General features: G+C 32.7%; 15 non-coding genes across 15 annotated transcripts; all 15 read right to left on the reverse strand.

Annotated features, from left to right (window-relative positions):
* Positions 1 to 500: 500 nt before the first annotated feature.
* TRNAP-CGG (transfer RNA proline (anticodon CGG)) lies at positions 501 to 572 on the reverse strand. The gene has a single exon. It is a non-coding gene; the product is annotated as a tRNA-Pro (tRNA).
* A 1,203-nt stretch (positions 573 to 1,775) lies between these two features.
* TRNAP-CGG (transfer RNA proline (anticodon CGG)) lies at positions 1,776 to 1,847 on the reverse strand. The gene has a single exon. It is a non-coding gene; the product is annotated as a tRNA-Pro (tRNA).
* Positions 1,848 to 3,064: 1,217 nt separating this feature from the next.
* Positions 3,065 to 3,136, reverse strand: TRNAP-CGG (transfer RNA proline (anticodon CGG)). Its single transcript has one exon. It is a non-coding gene; the product is annotated as a tRNA-Pro (tRNA).
* Positions 3,137 to 4,340: 1,204 nt separating this feature from the next.
* Positions 4,341 to 4,412, reverse strand: TRNAP-CGG (transfer RNA proline (anticodon CGG)). The gene has a single exon. It is a non-coding gene; the product is annotated as a tRNA-Pro (tRNA).
* Positions 4,413 to 5,614: 1,202 nt separating this feature from the next.
* On the reverse strand, positions 5,615 to 5,686 carry TRNAP-CGG (transfer RNA proline (anticodon CGG)). Its single transcript has one exon. It is a non-coding gene; the product is annotated as a tRNA-Pro (tRNA).
* A 2,493-nt stretch (positions 5,687 to 8,179) lies between these two features.
* On the reverse strand, positions 8,180 to 8,251 carry TRNAP-CGG (transfer RNA proline (anticodon CGG)). The gene has a single exon. It is a non-coding gene; the product is annotated as a tRNA-Pro (tRNA).
* A 1,203-nt stretch (positions 8,252 to 9,454) lies between these two features.
* TRNAP-CGG (transfer RNA proline (anticodon CGG)) lies at positions 9,455 to 9,526 on the reverse strand. The gene has a single exon. It is a non-coding gene; the product is annotated as a tRNA-Pro (tRNA).
* Positions 9,527 to 10,743: 1,217 nt separating this feature from the next.
* TRNAP-CGG (transfer RNA proline (anticodon CGG)) lies at positions 10,744 to 10,815 on the reverse strand. The gene has a single exon. It is a non-coding gene; the product is annotated as a tRNA-Pro (tRNA).
* A 1,204-nt stretch (positions 10,816 to 12,019) lies between these two features.
* Positions 12,020 to 12,091, reverse strand: TRNAP-CGG (transfer RNA proline (anticodon CGG)). Its single transcript has one exon. It is a non-coding gene; the product is annotated as a tRNA-Pro (tRNA).
* Positions 12,092 to 13,294: 1,203 nt separating this feature from the next.
* On the reverse strand, positions 13,295 to 13,366 carry TRNAP-CGG (transfer RNA proline (anticodon CGG)). Its single transcript has one exon. It is a non-coding gene; the product is annotated as a tRNA-Pro (tRNA).
* Positions 13,367 to 15,857: 2,491 nt separating this feature from the next.
* On the reverse strand, positions 15,858 to 15,929 carry TRNAP-CGG (transfer RNA proline (anticodon CGG)). The gene has a single exon. It is a non-coding gene; the product is annotated as a tRNA-Pro (tRNA).
* Positions 15,930 to 18,421: 2,492 nt separating this feature from the next.
* TRNAP-CGG (transfer RNA proline (anticodon CGG)) lies at positions 18,422 to 18,493 on the reverse strand. Its single transcript has one exon. It is a non-coding gene; the product is annotated as a tRNA-Pro (tRNA).
* A 1,197-nt stretch (positions 18,494 to 19,690) lies between these two features.
* On the reverse strand, positions 19,691 to 19,762 carry TRNAP-CGG (transfer RNA proline (anticodon CGG)). The gene has a single exon. It is a non-coding gene; the product is annotated as a tRNA-Pro (tRNA).
* Positions 19,763 to 22,253: 2,491 nt separating this feature from the next.
* On the reverse strand, positions 22,254 to 22,325 carry TRNAP-CGG (transfer RNA proline (anticodon CGG)). Its single transcript has one exon. It is a non-coding gene; the product is annotated as a tRNA-Pro (tRNA).
* A 2,506-nt stretch (positions 22,326 to 24,831) lies between these two features.
* TRNAP-CGG (transfer RNA proline (anticodon CGG)) lies at positions 24,832 to 24,903 on the reverse strand. Its single transcript has one exon. It is a non-coding gene; the product is annotated as a tRNA-Pro (tRNA).
* Between the last annotated feature and the right edge of the window lie 1,639 nt (positions 24,904 to 26,542).

Raw genomic sequence — 26,542 nt, forward strand, 5'->3', positions numbered from 1 at the left:
AGAAAATCAGATATATATAAACCATGAGATGCATTGTAAAAAGAAAGAGAGGGCTCGTCAGGGAATTGAACCAGGGACCTGTCGCGCCCAAAGCGAAAATCATAGAATCATCAAGTAAGCATGTTCTATTTGATATCTTAACCAATTTTATATGAAAATTATATTATTTTAAAGCAGTCACTAATGTGTACAAGGAGGAAATATTAGCATAAATAAAATATTTCCTAATAGTCAATAATTTTCTAAGTATACTTGCTTGAAAATTGCTGTACAAAGTTTTATGATGCCCAGCAGAGTTTTTCTGATGGATAAAACCCAAGACATGTCACATGCTGTGTGCAGATAAGTACTTACAAATAATTTTAGCAGTTTGACAAAAAACAAAATTCAATTGTGCAAATTAGTAAATACAATCTATTTTGAGAGTTTTGAAAAAACAACATTCATTTGAAATTCACTACAATAAGATAATAGAACCATTTCAAAGAATCTGAAAATTTGGGCTCGTCCGGGATTTGAACCCGTGACCTCTCGCACCCGAAGCGAGAATCATACCCCTAGACCAACGAGCCACCTACCTGAAGATTTTTCTTTGGATTTTTCAATTGATTTTTAGAAAATAGCTTTTTGTTTTTAAAACACCATATACATTTATGTAATAATTAACTTGTAGAATAAAAAAAATATTTCCTTATGGTCCAGTAGATAGTTTTCTAAGGTATGCATATAGGAAAAGTGCAGGGACAAGATTTGTGAGTGCCTACAGAGTTTGGACTTCTCTCATGGACGAAGCTAAAGACTAGTCATATGCATTGTACAAATCATGCTTCCAGACACAGAAGAAAGGCAAAAGAATACCTTGCAATTTCATTTTTGAACTTTTGTGTTTCAAAGTGAGACTATTCTTTTAAAACATTCAAAGCTATCTAGACAGAAGGGAACCTGCAGTTTTCCTGATATACCACAATACGGTTGAAATTTTAATAAGTATGCTCTTATTTGTAGTACAACTAAAATGTTTCCGTAAAATTCTATTGATAGATTTCTATGTGTGCTTATTTGGAAAGTGCAGTGACAAGATATAAAAATGGCTACAGAGTTTGGACTTGTCTGATCGATAAAACCCAAGACTTGTAAAAAGCTATGTGTAAATCATGCATAAATAGAAGAAAGGCAATAGGAAAATGATGAAGGCAAGATTCATAAGTATGTACAAATTCTATTGGGAGTATGGCAAAAACAAAACTCAGTTGATGCTATTGACTTAGCCAATTGAGAAAATCAGATATATATAAACCATGAGATGCACCGTAAAAAGAAAGAGAGGGCTCGTCAGGGAATTGAACCAGGGACCTGTCGCGCCCAAAACAAAAATCATAGAATCATCAAGTAAGCATGTTTTATTTGATATCTTAACCAATTTTATATGAAAATTATATTATTTTAAAGCAGTCACTAATGTGTACAAGGAGGAAATATTAGCATAAATAAAATATTTCCTAATAGTCAATAATTTTCTAAGTATACTTGCTTGAAAATTGCTGTACAAAGTTTTATGATGCCCAGCAGAGTTTTTCTGATGGATAAAACCCAAGACATGTCACATGCTGTGTGCAGATAAGTACTTACAAATAATTTTAGCAGTTTGACAAAAAACAAAATTCAATTGTGCAAATTAGTAAATACAATCTATTTTGAGAGTTTTGAAAAAACAACATTCATTTGAAATTCACTACAATAAGATAATAGAACCATTTCAAAGAATCTGAAAATTTGGGCTCGTCCGGGATTTGAACCCGGGACCTCTCGCACCCGAAGCGAGAATCATACCCCTAGACCAACTAGCCACCTACCTGAAGATTTTTCTTTGGATTTTTCAATTGATTTTTAGAAAATAGCTTTTTGTTTTTAAAACACCATATACATTTATGTAATAATTAACTTGTAGAATAAATAAAATATTTCCTTATGGTCCAGTAGATAGTTTTCTAAGGTATGCATATAGGAAAAGTGCAGGGACAAGATTTGTGAGTGCCTACAGAGTTTGGACTTCTCTCATGGACGAAGCTAAAGACTTGTCATATGCATTGTACAAATCATGCTTCCAGACACAGAAGAAAGGCAAAAGAATACCTTGCAATTTCATTTTTGAACTTTTTGTGTTTCAAAGTGAGACTATTCTTTTAAAACATTCAAAGCTATCTAGACAGAAGGGAACCTGCAGTTTTCCTGATATACCACAATACGGTTGAAATTTTAATAAGTATGCTCTTATTTGTAGTACAACTAAAATGTTTCCGTAAGATTCTATTGATAGTTTTCTATGTGTGCTTATTTGGAAAGTGCAGTGACAAGATATAAAAATGGCTACAGAGTTTGGACTTGTCTGATCGATAAAACCCAAGACTTGTAAAAAGCTATGTGTAAATCATGCATAAATAGAAGAAAGGCAATAGGAAAATGATGAAGGCAAGATTCATAAGTATGTACAAATTCTATTGGGAGTATGGCAAAAACAAAACTCAGTTGATGCTATTGACTTAGCCAATTGAGAAAATCATATATATATAAACCATGAGATGCACCGTAAAAAGAAAGAGAGGGCTCGTCAGGGAATTGAACCAGGGACCTGTCGCGCCCAAAACGAAAATCATAGAATCATCAAGTAAGCATGTTTTATTTGATATCTTAACCAATTTTATATGAAAATTATATTATTTTAAAGCAGTCACTAATGTGTACAAGGAGGAAATATTAGCATAAATAAAATATTTCCTAATAGTCAATAATTTTCTAAGTATACTTGCTTGAAAATTGCTGTACAAAGTTTTATGATGCCCAGCAGAGTTTTTCTGATGGATAAAACCCAAGACATCTCACATGCTGTGTGCAGATAAGTACTTACAAATAATTTTAGCAGTTTGACAAAAAACAAAATTCAATTGTGCAAATTAGTAAATACAATCTATTTTGAGAGTTTTGAAAAAACAACATTCAGTTGAAATTCACTCAGGACATTGACTACAATAAGATAATAGAACCATTTCAAAGAATCTGAAAATTTGGGCTTGTCCGGGATTTGAACCCGGGACCTCTCGCACCCGAAGCGAGAATCATACCCCTAGACCAACTAGCCACCTAACTGAAGATTTTTCTTTGGATTTTTCAATTGATTTTTAGAAAATAGCTTTTTGTTTTTAAAACACCATATACATTTATGTAATAATTAACTTGTAGAATAAATAAAATATTTCCTTATGGTCCAGTAGATAGTTTTCTAAGGTATGCATATAGGAAAAGTGCAGGGACAAGATTTGTGAGTGCCTACAGAGTTTGGACTTCTCTCATGGACGAAGCTAAAGACTTGTCATATGCATTGTACAAATCATGCTTCCAGACACAGAAGAAAGGCAAAAGAATACCTTGCAATTTCATTTTTGAACTTTTTGTGTTTCAAAGTGAGACTATTCTTTTAAAACATTCAAAGCTATCTAGACAGAAGGGAACCTGCAGTTTTCCTGATATACCACAATACGGTTGAAATTTTAATAAGTATGCTCTTATTTGTAGTACAACTAAAATGTTTCCGTAAGATTCTATTGATAGTTTTCTATGTGTGCTTATTTGGAAAGTGCAGTGACAAGATATAAAAATGGCGACAGAGTTTGGACTTGTCTGATCGATAAAACCCAAGACTTGTAAAAAGCTATGTTTAAATCATGCATAAATAGAAGAAAGGCAATAGGAAAATGATGAAGGCAAGATTCATAAGTATGTACAAATTCTATTGGGAGTATGGCAAAAACAAAACTCAGTTGATGCTATTGACTTAGCCAATTGAGAAAATCAGATATATATAAACCATGAGATGCACCGTAAAAAGAAAGAGAGGGCTCGTCAGGGAATTGAACCAGGGACCTGTCGCGCCCAAAACGAAAATCATAGAATCATCAAGTAAGCATGTTTTATTTGATATCTTAACCAATTTTATGTGAAAATTATATTATTTTAAAGCAGTCACTAATGTGTACAAGGAGGAAATATTAGCATAAATAAAATATTTCCTAATAGTCAATAATCTTCTAAGTATACTTGCTTGAAAATTGCTGTACAAAGTTTTATGATGCCCAGCAGAGTTTTTCTGATGGATAAAACCCAAGACATGTCACATGCTGTGTGCAGATAAGTACTTACAAATAATTTTAGCAGTTTGACAAAAAACAAAATTCAATTGTGCAAATTAGTAAATACAATCTATTTTGAGAGTTTTGAAAAAACAACATTCATTTGAAATTCACTACAATAAGATAATAGAACCATTTCAAAGAATCTGAAAATTTGGGCTCGTCCGGGATTTGAACCCGTGACCTCTCGCACCCGAAGCGAGAATCATACCCCTAGACCAACGAGCCACCTACCTGAAGATTTTTCTTTGGATTTTCAATTGATTTTTAGAAAATAGCTTTTTGTTTTTAAAACACCATATACATTTATGTAATAATTAACTTGTAGAATAAAAAAAATATTTCCTTATGGTCCAGTAGATAGTTTTCTAAGGTATGCATATAGGAAAAGTGCAGGGACAAGATTTGTGAGTGCCTACAGAGTTTGGACTTCTCTCATGGACGAAGCTAAAGACTAGTCATATGCATTGTACAAATCATGCTTCCAGACACAGAAGAAAGGCAAAAGAATACCTTGCAATTTCATTTTTGAACTTTTGTGTTTCAAAGTGAGACTATTCTTTTAAAACATTCAAAGCTATCTAGACAGAAGGGAACCTGCAGTTTTCCTGATATACCACAATACGGTTGAAATTTTAATAAGTATGCTCTTATTTGTAGTACAACTAAAATGTTTCCGTAAAATTCTATTGATAGTTTTCTATGTGTGCTTATTTGGAAAGTGCAGTGACAAGATATAAAAATGGCTACAGAGTTTGGACTTGTCTGATCGATAAAACCCAAGACTTGTAAAAAGCTATGTGTAAATCATGCATAAATAGAAGAAAGGCAATAGGAAAATGATGAAGGCAAGATTCATAAGTATGTACAAATTCTATTGGGAGTATGGCAAAAACAAAACTCAGTTGATGCTATTGACTTAGCCAATTGAGAAAATCAGATATATATAAACCATGAGATGCACCGTAAAAAGAAAGAGAGGGCTCGTCAGGGAATTGAACCAGGGACCTGTCGCGCCCAAAACAAAAATCATAGAATCATCAAGTAAGCATGTTTTATTTGATATCTTAACCAATTTTATATGAAAATTATATTATTTTAAAGCAGTCACTAATGTGTACAAGGAGGAAATATTAGCATAAATAAAATATTTCCTAATAGTCAATAATTTTCTAAGTATACTTGCTTGAAAATTGCTGTACAAAGTTTTATGATGCCCAGCAGAGTTTTTCTGATGGATAAAACCCAAGACATGTCACATGCTGTGTGCAGATAAGTACTTACAAATAATTTTAGCAGTTTGACAAAAAACAAAATTCAATTGTGCAAATTAGTAAATACAATCTATTTTGAGAGTTTTGAAAAAACAACATTCATTTGAAATTCACTACAATAAGATAATAGAACCATTTCAAAGAATCTGAAAATTTGGGCTCATCCGGGATTTGAACCCGGGACCTCTCGCACCCGAAGCGAGAATCATACCCCTAGACCAACTAGCCACCTACCTGAAGATTTTTCTTTGGATTTTTCAATTGATTTTTAGAAAATAGCTTTTTGTTTTTAAAACACCATATACATTTATGTAATAATTAACTTGTAGAATAAATAAAATATTTCCTTATGGTCCAGTAGATAGTTTTCTAAGGTATGCATATAGGAAAAGTGCAGGGACAAGATTTGTGAGTGCCTACAGAGTTTGGACTTCTCTCATGGACGAAGCTAAAGACTTGTCATATGCATTGTACAAATCATGCTTCCAGACACAGAAGAAAGGCAAAAGAATACCTTGCAATTTCATTTTTGAACTTTTTGTGTTTCAAAGTGAGACTATTCTTTTAAAACATTCAAAGCTATCTAGACAGAAGGGAACCTGCAGTTTTCCTGATATACCACAATACGGTTGAAATTTTAATAAGTATGCTCTTATTTGTAGTACAACTAAAATGTTTCCGTAAGATTCTATTGATAGTTTTCTATGTGTGCTTATTTGGAAAGTGCAGTGACAAGATATAAAAATGGCTACAGAGTTTGGACTTGTCTGATCGATAAAACCCAAGACTTGTAAAAAGCTATGTGTAAATCATGCATAAATAGAAGAAAGGCAATAGGAAAATGATGAAGGCAAGATTCATAAGTATGTACAAATTCTATTGGGAGTATGGCAAAAACAAAACTCAGTTGATGCTATTGACTTAGCCAATTGAGAAAATCAGATATATATAAACCATGAGATGCACCGTAAAAAGAAAGAGAGGGCTCGTCAGGGAATTGAACCAGGGACCTGTCGCGCCCAAAACGAAAATCATAGAATCATCAAGTAAGCATGTTTTATTTGATATCTTAACCAATTTTATGTGAAAATTATATTATTTTAAAGCAGTCACTAATGTGTACAAGGAGGAAATATTAGCATAAATAAAATATTTCCTAATAGTCAATAATTTTCTAAGTATACTTGCTTGAAAATTGCTGTACAAAGTTTTATGATGCCCAGCAGAGTTTTTCTGATGGATAAAACCCAAGACATGTCACATGCTGTGTGCAGATAAGTACTTACAAATAATTTTAGCAGTTTGACAAAAAACAAAATTCAATTGTGCAAATTAGTAAATACAATCTATTTTGAGAGTTTTGAAAAAACAACATTCATTTGAAATTCACTCAGGAAATTGACTACAATAAGATAATAGAACCATTTCAAAGAATCTGAAAATTTGGGCTCATCCAGGATTTGAACCCGGGATCTCTCGCACATGAAGCGAGAATCATACCCCTAGACCAACGAGCCACCTACCTGAAGATTTTTCTTTGGATTTTTCAATTGATTTTTAGAAAATAGCTTTTTGTTTTTAAAACACCATATACATTTATGTAAAAATTAACTTGTAGAATAAATAAAATATTTCCTTATGGTCCAGTAGATAGTTTTCTAAGGTATGCATATAGGAAAAGTGCAGGGACAAGATTTGTGAGTGCCTACAGAGTTTGGACTTCTCTCATGGACGAAGCTAAAGACTAGTCATATGCATTGTATAAATCATGCTTCCAGACACAGAAGAAAGGCAAAAGAATACCTTGCAATTTCATTTTTGAACTTTTTGTGTTTCAAAGTGAGACTATTCTTTTAAAACATTCAAAGCTATCTAGACAGAAGGGAACCTGCAGTTTTCCTGATATACCACAATACGGTTGAAATTTTAATAAGTATGCTCTTATTTGTAGTACAACTAAAATGTTTCCGTAAGATTCTATTGATAGTTTTCTATGTGTGCTTATTTGGAAAGTGCAGTGACAAGATATAAAAATGGCTACAGAGTTTGGACTTGTCTGATCGATAAAACCCAAGACTTGTAAAAAGCTATGTGTAAATCATGCATAAATAGAAGAAAGGCAATAGGAAAATGATGAAGGCAAGATTCATAAGTATGTACAAATTCTATTGGGAGTATGGCAAAAACAAAACTCAGTTGATGCTATTGACTTAGCCAATTGAGAAAATCAGATATATATAAACCATGAGATGCATTGTAAAAAGAAAGAGAGGGCTCGTCAGGGAATTGAACCAGGGACCAGTCGCGCCCAAAGCGAAAATCATAGAATCATCAAGTAAGCATGTTCTATTTGATATCTTAACCAATTTTATATGAAAATTATATTATTTTAAAGCAGTCACTAATGTGTACAAGGAGGAAATATTAGCATAAATAAAATATTTCCTAATAGTCAATAATTTTCTTAGTATACTTGCTTGAAAATTGCTGTACAAAGTTTTATGATGCCCAGCAGAGTTTTTCTGATGGATAAAACCCAAGACATGTCACATGCTGTGTGCAGATAAGTACTTACAAATAATTTTAGCAGTTTGACAAAAAACAAAATTCAATTGTGCAAATTAGTAAATACAATCTATTTTGAGAGTTTTGAAAAAACAACATTCATTTGAAATTCACTACAATAAGATAATAGAACCATTTCAAAGAATCTGAAAATTTGGGCTCGTCCGGGATTTGAACCCGTGACCTCTCGCACCCGAAGCGAGAATCATACCCCTAGACCAACGAGCCACCTACCTGAAGATTTTTCTTTGGATTTTTCAATTGATTTTTAGAAAATAGCTTTTTGTTTTTAAAACACCATATACATTTATGTAATAATTAACTTGTAGAATAAAAAAAATATTTCCTTATGGTCCAGTAGATAGTTTTCTAAGGTATGCATATAGGAAAAGTGCAGGGACAAGATTTGTGAGTGCCTACAGAGTTTGGACTTCTCTCATGGACGAAGCTAAAGACTAGTCATATGCATTGTACAAATCATGCTTCCAGACACAGAAGAAAGGCAAAAGAATACCTTGCAATTTCATTTTTGAACTTTTGTGTTTCAAAGTGAGACTATTCTTTTAAAACATTCAAAGCTATCTAGACAGAAGGGAACCTGCAGTTTTCCTGATATACCACAATACGGTTGAAATTTTAATAAGTATGCTCTTATTTGTAGTACAACTAAAATGTTTCCGTAAAATTCTATTGATAGATTTCTATGTGTGCTTATTTGGAAAGTGCAGTGACAAGATATAAAAATGGCTACAGAGTTTGGACTTGTCTGATCGATAAAACCCAAGACTTGTAAAAAGCTATGTGTAAATCATGCATAAATAGAAGAAAGGCAATAGGAAAATGATGAAGGCAAGATTCATAAGTATGTACAAATTCTATTGGGAGTATGGCAAAAACAAAACTCAGTTGATGCTATTGACTTAGCCAATTGAGAAAATCAGATATATATAAACCATGAGATGCACCGTAAAAAGAAAGAGAGGGCTCGTCAGGGAATTGAACCAGGGACCTGTCGCGCCCAAAACAAAAATCATGGAATCATCAAGTAAGCATGTTTTATTTGATATCTTAACCAATTTTATATGAAAATTATATTATTTTAAAGCAGTCACTAATGTGTACAAGGAGGAAATATTAGCATAAATAAAATATTTCCTAATAGTCAATAATTTTCTAAGTATACTTGCTTGAAAATTGCTGTACAAAGTTTTATGATGCCCAGCAGAGTTTTTCTGATGGATAAAACCCAAGACATGTCACATGCTGTGTGCAGATAAGTACTTACAAATAATTTTAGCAGTTTGACAAAAAACAAAATTCAATTGTGCAAATTAGTAAATACAATCTATTTTGAGAGTTTTGAAAAAACAACATTCATTTGAAATTCACTACAATAAGATAATAGAACCATTTCAAAGAATCTGAAAATTTGGGCTCGTCCGGGATTTGAACCCGGGACCTCTCGCACCCGAAGCGAGAATCATACCCCTAGACCAACTAGCCACCTACCTGAAGATTTTTCTTTGGATTTTTCAATTGATTTTTAGAAAATAGCTTTTTGTTTTTAAAACACCATATACATTTATGTAATAATTAACTTGTAGAATAAATAAAATATTTCCTTATGGTCCAGTAGATAGTTTTCTAAGGTATGCATATAGGAAAAGTGCAGGGACAAGATTTGTGAGTGCCTACAGAGTTTGGACTTCTCTCATGGACGAAGCTAAAGACTTGTCATATGCATTGTACAAATCATGCTTCCAGACACAGAAGAAAGGCAAAAGAATACCTTGCAATTTCATTTTTGAACTTTTTGTGTTTCAAAGTGAGACTATTCTTTTAAAACATTCAAAGCTATCTAGACAGAAGGGAACCTGCAGTTTTCCTGATATACCACAATACGGTTGAAATTTTAATAAGTATGCTCTTATTTGTAGTACAACTAAAATGTTTCCGTAAGATTCTATTGATAGTTTTCTATGTGTGCTTATTTGGAAAGTGCAGTGACAAGATATAAAAATGGCTACAGAGTTTGGACTTGTCTGATCGATAAAACCCAAGACTTGTAAAAAGCTATGTGTAAATCATGCATAAATAGAAGAAAGGCAATAGGAAAATGATGAAGGCAAGATTCATAAGTATGTACAAATTCTATTGGGAGTATGGCAAAAACAAAACTCAGTTGATGCTATTGACTTAGCCAATTGAGAAAATCAGATATATATAAACCATGAGATGCACCGTAAAAAGAAAGAGAGGGCTCGTCAGGGAATTGAACCAGGGACCTGTCGCGCCCAAAACGAAAATCATAGAATCATCAAGTAAGCATGTTTTATTTGATATCTTAACCAATTTTATATGAAAATTATATTATTTTAAAGCAGTCACTAATGTGTACAAGGAGGAAATATTAGCATAAATAAAATATTTCCTAATAGTCAATAATTTTCTAAGTATACTTGCTTGAAAATTGCTGTACAAAGTTTTATGATGCCCAGCAGAGTTTTTCTGATGGATAAAACCCAAGACATGTCACATGCTGTGTGCAGATAAGTACTTACAAATAATTTTAGCAGTTTGACAAAAAACAAAATTCAATTGTGCAAATTAGTAAATACAATCTATTTTGAGAGTTTTGAAAAAACAACATTCAGTTGAAATTCACTCAGGACATTGACTACAATAAGATAATAGAACCATTTCAAAGAATCTGAAAATTTGGGCTCGTCCGGGATTTGAACCCGGGACCTCTCGCACCCGAAGCGAGAATCATACCCCTAGACCAACTAGCCACCTAACTGAAGATTTTTCTTTGGATTTTTCAATTGATTTTTAGAAAATAGCTTTTTGTTTTTAAAACACCATATACATTTATGTAATAATTAACTTGTAGAATAAATAAAATATTTCCTTATGGTCCAGTAGATAGTTTTCTAAGGTATGCATATAGGAAAAGTGCAGGGACAAGATTTGTGAGTGCCTACAGAGTTTGGACTTCTCTCATGGACGAAGCTAAAGACTTGTCATATGCATTGTACAAATCATGCTTCCAGACACAGAAGAAAGGCAAAAGAATACCTTGCAATTTCATTTTTGAACTTTTTGTGTTTCAAAGTGAGACTATTCTTTTAAAACATTCAAAGCTATCTAGACAGAAGGGAACCTGCAGTTTTCCTGATATACCACAATACGGTTGAAATTTTAATAAGTATGCTCTTATTTGTAGTACAACTAAAATGTTTCCGTAAGATTCTATTGATAGTTTTCTATGTGTGCTTATTTGGAAAGTGCAGTGACAAGATATAAAAATGGCGACAGAGTTTGGACTTGTCTGATCGATAAAACCCAAGACTTGTAAAAAGCTATGTTTAAATCATGCATAAATAGAAGAAAGGCAATAGGAAAATGATGAAGGCAAGATTCATAAGTATGTACAAATTCTATTGGGAGTATGGCAAAAACAAAACTCAGTTGATGCTATTGACTTAGCCAATTGAGAAAATCAGATATATATAAACCATGAGATGCACCGTAAAAAGAAAGAGAGGGCTCGTCAGGGAATTGAACCAGGGACCTGTCGCGCCCAAAACGAAAATCATAGAATCATCAAGTAAGCATGTTTTATTTGATATCTTAACCAATTTTATGTGAAAATTATATTATTTTAAAGCAGTCACTAATGTGTACAAGGAGGAAATATTAGCATAAATAAAATATTTCCTAATAGTCAATAATTTTCTAAGTATACTTGCTTGAAAATTGCTGTACAAAGTTTTATGATGCCCAGCAGAGTTTTTCTGATGGATAAAACCCAAGACATGTCACATGCTGTGTGCAGATAAGTACTTACAAATAATTTTAGCAGTTTGACAAAAAACAAAATTCAATTGTGCAAATTAGTAAATACAATCTATTTTGAGAGTTTTGAAAAAACAACATTCATTTGAAATTCACTACAATAAGATAATAGAACCATTTCAAAGAATCTGAAAATTTGGGCTCGTCCGGGATTTGAACCCGTGACCTCTCGCACCCGAAGCGAGAATCATACCCCTAGACCAACGAGCCACCTACCTGAAGATTTTTCTTTGGATTTTTCAATTGATTTTTAGAAAATAGCTTTTTGTTTTTAAAACACCATATACATTTATGTAATAATTAACTTGTAGAATAAATTAAATATTTCCTTATGGTCCAGTAGATAGTTTTCTAAGGTATGCATATAGGAAAAGTGCAGGGACAAGATTTGTGAGTGCCTACAGAGTTTGGACTTCTCTCATGGACGAAGCTAAAGACTAGTCATATGCATTGTACAAATCATGCTTCCAGACACAGAAGAAAGGCAAAAGAATACCTTGCAATTTCATTTTTGAACTTTTGTGTTTCAAAGTGAGACTATTCTTTTAAAACATTCAAAGCTATCTAGACAGAAGGGAACCTGCAGTTTTCCTGATATACCACAATACGGTTGAAATTTTAATAAGTATGCTCTTATTTGTAGTACAACTAAAATGTTTCCGTAAAATTCTATTGATAGTTTTCTATGTGTGCTTATTTGGAAAGTGCAGTGACAAGATATAAAAATGGCTACAGAGTTTGGACTTGTCTGATCGATAAAACCCAAGACTTGTAAAAAGCTATGTGTAAATCATGCATAAATAGAAGAAAGGCAATAGGAAAATGATGAAGGCAAGATTCATAAGTATGTACAAATTCTATTGGGAGTATGGCAAAAACAAAACTCAGTTGATGCTATTGACTTAGCCAATTGAGAAAATCAGATATATATAAACCATGAGATGCACCGTAAAAAGAAAGAGAGGGCTCGTCAGGGAATTGAACCAGGGACCTGTCGCGCCCAAAACAAAAATCATAGAATCATCAAGTAAGCATGTTTTATTTGATATCTTAACCAATTTTATATGAAAATTATATTATTTTAAAGCAGTCACTAATGTGTACAAGGAGGAAATATTAGCATAAATAAAATATTTCCTAATAGTCAATAATTTTCTAAGTATACTTGCGTGAAAATTGCTGTACAAAGTTTTATGATGCCCAGCAGAGTTTTTCTGATGGATAAAACCCAAGACATGTCACATGCTGTGTGCAGATAAGTACTTACAAATAATTTTAGCAGTTTGACAAAAAACAAAATTCAATTGTGCAAATTAGTAAATACAATCTATTTTGAGAGTTTTGAAAAAACAACATTCATTTGAAATTCACTACAATAAGATAATAGAACCATTTCAAAGAATCTGAAAATTTGGGCTCGTCCGGGATTTGAACCCGGGACCTCTCGCACCCGAAGCGAGAATCATACCCCTAGACCAACGAGCCACCTACCTGAAGATTTTTCTTTGGATTTTTCAATTGATTTTTAGAAAATAGCTTTTTGTTTTTAAAACACCATATACATTTATGTAATAATTAACTTGTAGAATAAATAAAATATTTCCTTATGGTCCAGTAGATAGTTTTCTAAGGTATGCATATAGGAAAAGTGCAGGGACAAGATTTTTGAGTGCCTACAGAGTTTGGACTTCTCTCATGGACGAAGCTAAAGACTAGTCATATGCATTGTACAAATCATGCTTCCAGACACAGAAGAAAGGCAAAAGAAAACCTTGCAATTTCATTTTTGAACTTCTTGTGTTTCAAAGTGAGACTATTCTTTTAAAACATTCAAAGCTATCTAGACAGAAGGGAACCTGCAGTTTTCCTGATATACCACAATACGGTTGAAATTTTAATAAGTATGCTCTTATTTGTAGTACAACTAAAATGTTTCCGTAAGATTCTATTGATAGTTTTCTATGTGTGCTTATTTGGAAAGTGCAGTGAGAAGATATAAAAATGGCTACAGAGTTTGGACTTGTCTGATCGATAAAACCCAATACTTGTAAAAAGCTATGTGTAAATCATGCATAAATAGAAGAAAGGCAATAGGAAAATGATGAAGGCAAGATTCATAAGTATGTACAAATTCTATTGGGAGTATGGCAAAAACAAAACTCAGTTGATGCTATTGACTTAGCCAATTGAGAAAATCAGATATATATAAACCATGAGATGCACCGTAAAAAGAAAGAGAGGGCTAGTCAGGGAATTGAACCAGGGACCTGTCGCGCCCAAAGCGAAAATCATAGAATCATCAAGTAAGCATGTTTTATTTGATATCTTAACTGTTTTTATGTGAAAATTATATTATATTAAAGCAGTCACAAATGTGTACAAGGAGGAAATATTAGCATAAATAAAATATTTCCTAATAGTCAATAATTTTCTAAGTATACTTGCTTGAAAATTGCTGTACAAAGTTTTATGATGCCCAGCAGAGTTTTTCTGATGGATAAAACCCAAGACATGTCACATGCTGTGTGCAGATAAGTACTTACAAATAATTTTAGCAGTTTGACAAAAAACAAAATTCAATTGTGCAAATTAGTAAATACAATCTATTTTGAGAGTTTTGAAAAAACAACATTCATTTGAAATTCACTACAATAAGATAATAGAACCATTTCAAAGAATCTGAAAATTTGGGCTCGTCCGGCATTTGAACCGCGACCTCTCACACCCGAAGCGACAATCATACCCCTAGACCAACGAGCCACCTACCTGAAGATTTTTCTTTGGATTTTTCAATTGATTTTTAGAAAATAGCTTTTTGTTTTTAAAACACCATATACATTTATGTAATAATTAACTTGTAGAATAAATAAAATATTTCCTTATGGTCCAGTAGATAGTTTTCTAAGGTATGCATATAGGAAAAGTGCAGGGACAAGATTTGTGAGTGCCTACAGAGTTTGGACTTCTCTCATGGACGAAGCTAAAGACTAGTCATATGCATTGTACAAATCATGCTTCCAGACACAGAAGAAAGGCAAAAGAATACCTTGCAATTTCATTTTTGAACTTTTTGTGTTTCAAAGTGAGACTATTCTTTTAAAACATTCAAAGCTATCTAGACAGAAGGGAACCTGCAGTTTTCCTGATATACCACAATACGGTTGAAATTTTAATAAGTATGCTCTTATTTGTAGTACAACTAAAATGTTTCCGTAAGATTCTATTGATAGTTTTCTATGTGTGCTTATTTGGAAAGTGCAGTGACAAGATATAAAAATGGCTACAGAGTTTGGACTTGTCTGATCGATAAAACCCAAGACTTGTAAAAGCTATGTGTAAATCATGCATAAATAGAAGAAAGGCAATAGGAAAATGATGAAGGCAAGATTCATAAGTATGTACAAATTCTATTGGGAGTATGGCAAAAACAAAACTCAGTTGATGCTATTGACTTAGCCAATTGAGAAAATCAGATATATATAAACCATGAGATGCACCGTAAAAAGAAAGAGAGGGCTAGTCAGGGAATTGAACCAGGGACCTGTCGTGCCCAAAGCGAAAATCATAGAATCATCAAGTAAGCATGTTTTATTTGATATCTTAACTGTTTTTATGTGAAAATTATATTATACTAAAGCAGTCACTAATGTGTACAAGGAGGAAATATTAGCATAAATAAAATATTTCCTAATAGTCAATAATTTTCTAAGTATACTTGCTTGAAAATTGCTGTACAAAGTTTTATGATGCCCAGCAGAGTTTTTCTGATGGATAAAACCCAAGACATGTCACATGCTGTGTGCAGATAAGTACTTACAAATAATTTTAGCAGTTTGACAAAAAACAAAATTCAATTGTGCAAATTAGTAAATACAATCTATTTTGAGAGTTTTGAAAAAACAACATTCAGTTGAAATTCACTCAGGACATTGACTACAATAAGATAATAGAACCATTTCAAAGAATCTGAAAATTTGGGTTCGTCCGGGATTTGAACCCAGGACCTCTCGCACCCGAAGCGAGAATCATACCCCTAGACCAACGAGCCTCCTACCTGAAGATTTTTCTTTGGATTTTTCAATTGATTTTAAGAAAATAGCTTTTTGTTTTTAAAACACCATATACATTTATGTAAAAATTAATTTGTAGAATAAATAAAATATTTCCTTATGGTCCAGTAGATAGTTTTCTAAGGTATGCATAAAGGAAAAGTGCAGGGACAAGATTTGTGAGTGCCTACAGAGTTTGGACTTCTCTCATGGACGAAGCTAAAGACTTGTCATATGCAATGTACAAATCTTGCTTCCAGACACAGAAGAAAGGAAAAGAATACCTTGCAATTTCATTTTTGAACTTTTTGTGTTTCAAAGTGAGACTATTCTTTTAAAACATTCAAAGCTATCTAGACAGAAGGGAACCTGCAGTTTTCCTAATATACCACAATACGGTTGAAATTTTAATAAGTATGCTCTTATTTGTAGTACAACTAAAATGTTTCCGTAAGATTCTATTGATAGTTTTCTATGTGTGCTTATTTGGAAAGTGCAGTGACAAGATATAAAAATGGCGACAGAGTTTGGACTTGTCTGATCGATAAAACCCAAGACTTGTAAAAAGCTATGTGTAAATCATGCATAAATAGAAGAAAGGCAATAGGAAAATGATGAAGGCAAGATTCATAAGTATGTACAAATTCTATTGGGAGTATGGCAAAAACAAAACTCAGTTGATGCTATTGACTTAGCCAATTGAGAAAATCAGATATATATAAACCATGAGATGCACCGTAAAAAGAAAGAGAGGGCTCGTCAGGGAATTGAACCAGGGACCTGTCGCGCCCAAAACGAAAATCATAGAATCATCAAGTAAGCATGTTTTATTTGATATCTTAACCAATTTTATGTGAAAATTATATTATTTTAAAGCAGTCACTAATGTGTACAAGGAGGAAATATTAGCATAAATAAAATATTTCCTAATAGTCAATAATTTTCTAAGTATACTTGCTTGAAAATTGCTGTACAAAGTTTTATGATGCCCAGCAGAGTTTTTCTGATGGATAAAACCCAAGACATGTCACATGCTGTGTGCAGATAAGTACTTACAAATAATTTTAGCAGTTTGACAAAAAACAAAATTCAATTGTGCAAATTAGTAAATACAATCTATTTTGAGAGTTTTGAAAAAACAACATTCATTTGAAATTCACTCAGGAAATTGACTACAATAAGATAATAGAACCATTTCAAAGAATCTGAAAATTTGGGCTCATCCAGGATTTGAACCCGGGACATCTCGCACCTGAAGCGAGAATCATACCCCTAGACCAACGAGCCACCTACCTGAACATTTTTCTTTGGATTTTTCAATTGATTTTTTGAAAATAGCTTTTTGTTTTTAAAACACCATATACATTTATGTAAAAATTAACTTGTAGAATAAATAAAATATTTCCTTATGGTCCAGTAGATAGTTTTCTAAGGTATGCATATAGGAAAAGTGCAGGGACAAGATTTGTGAGTGCCTACAGAGTTTGGACTTCTCTCATGGACGAAGCTAAAGACTAGTCATATGCATTGTATAAATCATGCTTCCAGACACAGAAGAAAGGCAAAAGAATACCTTGCAATTTCATTTTTGAACTTTTTGTGTTTCAAAGTGAGACTATTCTTTTAAAACATTCAAAGCTATCTAGACAGAAGGGAACCTGCAGTTTTCCTGATATACCACAATATGGTTGAAATTTTAATAAGTATGCTCTTATTTGTAGTACAACTAAAATGTTTCCGTAAGATTCTATTGATAGTTTTCTATGTGTGCTTATTTGGAAAGTGCAGTGACAAGATATAAAAATGGCTACAGAGTTTGGACTTGTCTGATCGATAAAACCCAAGACTTGTAAAAAGCTATGTGTAAATCATGCATAAATAGAAGAAAGGCAATAGGAAAATGATGAAGGCAAGATTCATAAGTATGTACAAATTCTATTGGGAGTATGGCAAAAACAAAACTCAGTTGATGCTATTGACTTAGCCAATTGAGAAAATCAGATATATATAAACCATGAGATGCACCGTAAAAAGAAAGAGAGGGCTCGTCAGGGAATTGAACCAGGGACCTGTCGCGCCCAAAACGAAAATCACAGAATCATCAAGTAAGCATGTTTTATTTGATATCTTAACCAATTTTATGTGAAAATTATATTATTTTAAAGCAGTCACTAATGTGTACAAGGAGGAAATATTAGCATAAATAAAATATTTCCTAATAGTCAATAATTTTCTAAGTATACTTGCTTGAAAATTGCTGTACAAAGTTTTATGATGCCCAGCAGAGTTTTTCTGATGGATAAAACCCAAGACATGTCACATGCTGTGTGCAGATAAGTACTTACAAATAATTTTAGCAGTTTGACAAAAAACAAAATTCAATTGTGCAAATTAGTAAATACAATCTATTTTGAGAGTTTTGAAAAAACAACATTCATTTGAAATTCACTATAATAAGATAATAGAACCATTTCAAAGAATCTGAAAATTTGGGCTCGTCCGGGATTTGAACCCGTGACCTCTCGCACCCGAAGCGAGAATCATACCCCTAGACCAACAAGCCACCTACCTGAAGATTTTTCTTTGGATTTTTCAATTGATTTTTAGAAAATAGCTTTTTGTTTTTAAAACACCATATACATTTATGTAATAATTAACTTGTAGAATAAATAAAATATTTCCTTATGGTCCAGTAGATAGTTTTCTAAGGTATGCATATAGGAAAAGTGCAGGGACAAGATTTGTGAGTGCCTACAGAGTTTGGACTTCTCTCATGGACGAAGCTAAAGACTAGTCATATGCATTGTACAAATCATGCTTCCAGACACAGAAGAAAGGCAAAAGAATACCTTGCAATTTCATTTTTGAACTTTTTGTGTTTCAAAGTGAGACTATTCTTTTAAAACATTCAAAGCTATCTAGACAGAAGGGAACCTGCAGTTTTCCTGATATACCACAATACGGTTGAAATTTTAATAAGTATGCTCTTATTTGTAGTACAACTAAAATGTTTCCGTAAGATTCTATTGATAGTTTTCTATGTGTGCTTATTTGGAAAGTGCAGTGACAAGATATAAAAATGGCTACAGAATTTGGACTTGTCTGATCGATAAAACCCAAGACTTGTAAAAAGCTATGTGTAAATCATGCATAAATAGAAGAAAGGCAATAGGAAAATGATGAAGGCAAGATTCATAAGTATGTACAAATTCTATTGGGAGTATGGCAAAAACAAAACTCAGTTGATGCTATTGACTTAGCCAATTGAGAAAATCAGATATATATAAACCATGAGATGCACCGTAAAAAGAAAGAGAGGGCTCGTCAGGGAATTGAACCAGGGACCTGTCGCGCCCAAAACGAAAATCATAGAATCATCAAGTAAGCATGTTTTATTTGATATCTTAACCAATTTTATATGAAAATTATATTATTTTAAAGCAGTCACTAATGTGTACAAGGAGGAAATATTAGCATAAATAAAATATTTCCTAATAGTCAATAATTTTCTAAGTATACTTGCTTGAAAATTGCTGTACAAAGTTTTATGATGCCCAGCAGAGTTTTTCTGATGGATAAAACCCAAGACATGTCACATGCTGTGTGCAGATAAGTACTTACAAATAATTTTAGCAGTTTGACAAAAAACAAAATTCAATTGTGCAAATTAGTAAATACAATCTATTTTGAGAGTTTTGAAAAAACAACATTCATTTGAAATTCACTACAAATAGAACCATTTCAAAGAATCTGAAAATTTGGGCTCGTCCGGGATTTGAACCCGGGACCTCTCGCACCCGAAGCGAGAATCATACCCCTAGACCAACGAGCCACCTACCTGAAAATTTTTCTTTGGATTTTTCAATTGATTTTTAGAAAATAGCTTTTTGTTTTTAAAACACCATATACATTTATGTAATAATTAACTTGTAGAATAAATAAAATATTTCCTTATGGTCCAGTAGATAGTTTTCTAAGGTATGCATATAGGAAAAGTGCAGGGACAAGATTTGTGAGTGCCTACAGAGTTTGGACTTCTCTCATGGACGAAGCTAAAGACTAGTCATATGCATTGTACAAATCATGCTTCCAGACACAGAAGAAAGGCAAAAGAAAACCTTGCAATTTCATTTTTGAACTTTTTGTGTTTCAAAGTGAGACTATTCTTTTAAAACATTCAAAGCTATCTAGACAGAAGGGAACCTGCAGTTTTCCTGATATACCACAATACGGTTGAAATTTTAATAAGTATGCTCTTATTTGTAGTACAACTAAAATGTTTCCGTAAGATTCTATTGATAGTTTTCTATGTGTGCTTATTTGGAAAGTGCAGTGACAAGATATAAAAATGGCTACAGAGTTTGGACTTGTCTGATCGATAAAACCCAAGACTTGTAAAAAGCTATGTGTAAATCATGCATAAATAGAAGAAAGGCAATAGGAAAATGATGAAGGCAAGATTCATAAGTATGTACAAATTCTATTGGGAGTATGGCAAAAACAAAACTCAGTTGATGCTATTGACTTAGCCAATTGAGAAAATCAGATATATATAAACCATGAGATGCACCGTAAAAAGAAAGAGAGGGCTAGTCAGGGAATTGAACCAGGGACCTGTCGCGCCCAAAGCGAAAATCATAGAATCATCAAGTAAGCATGTTTTATTTGATATCTTAACTGCTTTTATGTGAAAATTATATTATATTAAAGCAGTCACTAATGTGTACAAGGAGGAAATATTAGCATAAATAAAATATTTCCTAATAGTCAATAATTTTCTAAGTATACTTGCTTGAAAATTGCTGTACAAAGTTTTATGATGCCCAGCAGAGTTTTTCTGATGGATAAAACCCAAGACATGTCACATGCTGTGTGCAGATAAGTACTTACAAATAATTTTAGCAGTCTGACAAAAAACAAAATTCAATTGTGCAAATTAGTAAATACAATCTATTTTGAGAGTTTTGAAAAAACAACATTCATTTGAAATTCACTACAATAAGATAATAGAACCATTTCAAAGAATCTGAAAATTTGGGCTCGTCCGGGATTTGAACCGGGACCTCTCGCACCCGAAGTGAGAATCATACCCCTAGACCAACGAGCCACCTACCTGAAGATTTTTCTTTGGATTTTTCAATTGATTTTTAGAAAATAGCTTTTTGTTTTTAAAACACCATATACATTTATGTAATAATTAACTTGTAGAATAAATAAAATATTTCCTTATGGTCCAGTAGATAGTTTTCTAAGGTATGCATATAGGAAAAGTGCAGGGACAAGATTTGTGAGTGCCTACAGAGTTTGGACTTCTCTCATGGACGAAGCTAAAGACTAGTCATATGCATTGTACAAATCATGCTTCCAGACACAGAAGAAAGGCAAAAGAATACCTTGCAATTTCATTTTTGAACTTTTTGTGTTTCAAAGTGAGACTATTCTTTTAAAACATTCAAAGCTATCTAGACAGAAGGGAACCTGCAGTTTTCCTGATATACCACAATACGGTTGAAATTTTAATAAGTATGCTCTTATTTGTAGTACAACTAAAATGTTTCCGTAAGATTCTATTGATAGTTTTCTATGTGTGCTTATTTGGAAAGTGCAGTGACAAGATATAAAAATGGCTACAGAGTTTGGACTTGTCTGATCGATAAAACCCAAGACTTGTAAAAGCTATGTGTAAATCATGCATAAATAGAAGAAAGGCAATAGGAAAATGATGAAGGCAAGATTCATAAGTATGTACAAATTCTATTGGGAGTATGGCAAAAACAAAACTCAGTTGATGCTATTGACTTAGCCAATTGAGAAAATCAGATATATATAAACCATGAGATGCACCGTAAAAAGAAAGAGAGGGCTAGTCAGGGAATTGAACCAGGGACCTGTCGTGCCCAAAGCGAAAATCATAGAATCATCAAGTAAGCATGTTTTATTTGATATCTTAACTGTTTTTATGTGAAAATTATATTATACTAAAGCAGTCACTAATGTGTACAAGGAGGAAATATTAGCATAAATAAAATATTTCCTAATAGTCAATAATTTTCTAAGTATACTTGCTTGAAAATTGCTGTACAAAGTTTTATGATGCCCAGCAGAGTTTTTCTGATGGATAAAACCCAAGACATGTCACATGCTGTGTGCAGATAAGTACTTACAAATAATTTTAGCAGTTTGACAAAAAACAAAATTCAATTGTGCAAATTAGTAAATACAATCTATTTTGAGAGTTTTGAAAAAACAACATTCAGTTGAAATTCACTCAGGACATTGACTACAATAAGATAATAGAACCATTTCAAAGAATCTGAAAATTTGGGCTCGTCCGGGATTTGAACCCAGGACCTCTCGCACCCGAAGCGAGAATCATACCCCTAGACCAACGAGCCTCCTACCTGAAGATTTTTCTTTGGATTTTTCAATTGATTTTAAGAAAATAGCTTTTTGTTTTTAAAACACCATATACATTTATGTAAAAATTAATTTGTAGAATAAATAAAATATTTCCTTATGGTCCAGTAGATAGTTTTCTAAGGTATGCATAAAGGAAAAGTGCAGGGACAAGATTTGTGAGTGCCTACAGAGTTTGGACTTCTCTCATGGACGAAGCTAAAGACTTGTCATATGCAATGTACAAATCTTGCTTCCAGACACAGAAGAAAGGAAAAGAATACCTTGCAATTTCATTTTTGAACTTTTTGTGTTTCAAAGTGAGACTATTCTTTTAAAACATTCAAAGCTATCTAGACAGAAGGGAACCTGCAGTTTTCCTAATATACCACAATACGGTTGAAATTTTAATAAGTATGCTCTTATTTGTAGTACAACTAAAATGTTTCCGTAAGATTCTATTGATAGTTTTCTATGTGTGCTTATTTGGAAAGTGCAGTGACAAGATATAAAAATGGCGACAGAGTTTGGACTTGTCTGATCGATAAAACCCAAGACTTGTAAAAAGCTATGTGTAAATCATGCATAAATAGAAGAAAGGCAATAGGAAAATGATGAAGGCAAGATTCATAAGTATGTACAAATTCTATTGGGAGTATGGCAAAAACAAAACTCAGTTGATGCTATTGACTTAGCCAATTGAGAAAATCAGATATATATAAACCATGAGATGCACCGTAAAAAGAAAGAGAGGGCTCGTCAGGGAATTGAACCAGGGACCTGTCGCGCCCAAAACGAAAATCATAGAATCATCAAGTAAGCATGTTTTATTTGATATCTTAACCAATTTTATGTGAAAATTATATTATTTTAAAGCAGTCACTAATGTGTACAAGGAGGAAATATTAGCATAAATAAAATATTTCCTAATAGTCAATAATTTTCTAAGTATACTTGCTTGAAAATTGCTGTACAAAGTTTTATGATGCCCAGCAGAGTTTTTCTGATGGATAAAACCCAAGACATGTCACATGCTGTGTGCAGATAAGTACTTATAAATAATTTTAGCAGTTTGACAAAAAACAAAATTCAATTGTGCAAATTAGTAAATACAATCTATTTTGAGAGTTTTGAAAAAACAACATTCATTTGAAATTCACTCAGGAAATTGACTACAATAAGATAATAGAACCATTTCAAAGAATCTGAAAATTTGGGCTCATCCAGGATTTAAACCCGGGACCTCTCGCACCTGAAGCGAGATTCATACCCCTAGACCAACGAGCCACCTACCTGAAGATTTTTCTTTGGATTTTTCAATTGATTTTTTGAAAATAGCTTTTTGTTTTTAAAACACCATATACATTTATGTAAAAATTAACTTGTAGAATAAATAAAATATTTCCTTATGGTCCAGTAGATAGTTTTCTAAGGTATGCATATAGGAAAAGTGCAGGGACAAGATTTGTGAGTGCCTACAGAGTTTGGACTTCTCTCATGGACGAAGCTAAAGACTAGTCATATGCATTGTATAAATCATGCTTCCAGACACAGAAGAAAGGCAAAAGAATACCTTGCAATTTCATTTTTGAACTTTTTGTGTTTCAAAGTGAGACTATTCTTTTAAAACATTCAAAGCTATCTAGACAGAAGGGAACCTGCAGTTTTCCTGATATACCACAATACGGTTGAAATTTTAATAAGTATGCTCTTATTTGTAGTACAACTAAAATGTTTCCGTAAGATTCTATTGATAGTTTTCTATGTGTGCTTATTTGGAAAGTGCAGTGACAAGATATAAAAATGGCTACAGAGTTTGGACTTGTCTGATCGATAAAACCCAAGACTTGTAAAAAGCTATGTGTAAATCATGCATAAATAGAAGAAAGGCAATAGGAAAATGATGAAGGCAAGATTCATAAGTATGTACAAATTCTATTGGGAGTATGGCAAAAACAAAACTCAGTTGATGCTATTGACTTAGCCAATTGAGAAAATCAGATATATATAAACCATGAGATGCACCGTAAAAAGAAAGAGAGGGCTCGTCAGGGAATTGAACCAGGGACCTGTCGCGCCCAAAACGAAAATCATAGAATCATCAAGTAAGCATGTTTTATTTGATATCTTAACCAATTTTATGTGAAAATTATATTATTTTAAAGCAGTCACTAATGTGTACAAGGAGGAAATATTAGCATAAATAAAATATTTCCTAATAGTCAATAATTTTCTAAGTATACTTGCTTGAAAATTGCTGTACAAAGTTTTATGATGCCCAGCAGAGTTTTTCTGATGGATAAAACCCAAGACATGTCACATGCTGTGTGCAGATAAGTACTTACAAATAATTTTAGCAGTTTGACAAAAAAACAAAATTCAATTGTGCAAATTAGTAAATACAATCTATTTTGAGAGTTTTGAAAAAACAACATTCAGTTGAAATTCACTCAGGACATTGACTACAATAAGATAATAGAACCATTTCAAAGAATCTGAAAATTTCGGCTCGTCCGGGATTTGAACCCGGGACCTCTCGCACCCGAAGCGAGAATCATACCCCTAGACCAACGAGCCTCCTACCTGAAGATTTTTCTTTGGATTTTTCAATTGATTTTAAGATAATAGCTTTTTGTTTTTAAAACACCGTATACATTTATGTAAAAATTAATTTGTAGAATAAATAAAATATTTCCTTATGGTCCAGTAGATAGTTTTCTAAGGTATGCATAAAGGAAAAGTGCAGGGACAAGATTTGTGAGTGCCTACAGAGTTTGGACTTCTCTCATGGACGAAGCTAAAGACTTGTCATATGCAATGTACAAATCATGCTTCCAGACACAGAAGAAAGGCAAAAGAATACCTTGCAATTTCATTTTTGAACTTTTTGTATTTCAAAGTGAGACTATTCTTTTTAAACATTCAAAGCTATCTAGACAGAAGGGAACCTGCAGTTTTCCTAATATACCACAATACGGTTGAAATTTTAATAAGTATGCTCTTATTTGTAGTACAACTAAAATGTTTCCGTAAGATTGTATTGATAGTTTTCTATGTGTGCTTATTTGGAAAGTGCAGTGACAAGATATAAAAATGGCGACAGAGTTTGGACTTGTCTGATCGATAAAACCCAAGACTTGTAAAAAGCTATGTGTAAATCATGCATAAATAGAAGAAAGGCAATAGGAAAATGATGAAGGCAAGATTCATAAGTATGTACAAATTCTATTGGGAGTATGGCAAAAACAAAACTCAGTTGATGCTATTGACTTAGCCAATTGAGAAAATCAGATATATATAAACCATGAGATGCACCGTAAAAAGAAAGAGAGGGCTCGTCAGGGAATTGAACCAGGGACCTGTCGCGCCCAAAACGAAAATCATAGAATCATCAAGTAAGCATGTTTTATTTGATATCTTAACCAATTTTATGTGAAAATTATATTATTTTAAAGCAGTCACTAATGTGTACAAGGAGGAAATATTAGCATAAATAAAATATTTCCTAATAGTCAATAATTTTCTAAGTATACTTGCTTGAAAATTGCTGTACAAAGTTTTATGATGCCCAGCAGAGTTTTTCTGATGGATAAAACCCAAGACATGTCACATGCTGTGTGCAGATAAGTACTTACAAATAATTTTAGCAGTTTGACAAAAAACAAAATTCAATTGTGCAAATTAGTAAATACAATCTATTTTGAGAGTTTTGAGAAAACAACATTCATTTGAAATTCACTCAGGAAATTGACTACAATAAGATAATAGAACCATTTCAAAGAATCTGAAAATTTGGGCTCATCCAGGATTTGAACCCGGGACATCTCGCACCTGAAGCGAGAATCATACCCCTAGACCAACGAGCCACCTACCTGAACATTTTTCTTTGGATTTTTCAATTGATTTTTTGAAAATAGCTTTTTGTTTTTAAAACACCATATACATTTATGTAAAAATTAACTTGTAGAATAAATAAAATATTTCCTTATGGTCCAGTAGATAGTTTTCTAAGGTATGCATATAGGAAAAGTGCAGGGACAAGATTTGTGAGTGCCTACAGAGTTTGGACTTCTCTCATGGACGAAGCTAAAGACTAGTCATATGCATTGTATAAATCATGCTTCCAGACAAAGAAGAAAGGCAAAAGAATACCTTGCAATTTCATTTTTGAACTTTTTGTGTTTCAAAGTGAGACTATTCTTTTAAAACATTCAAA

Source organism: Taudactylus pleione, unplaced genomic scaffold (assembly GCF_031769625.1).
Source record: "Taudactylus pleione unplaced genomic scaffold, aTauple2 ptg000192l, whole genome shotgun sequence".
Lineage (NCBI taxonomy): Eukaryota > Metazoa > Chordata > Amphibia > Anura > Myobatrachidae > Taudactylus > Taudactylus pleione.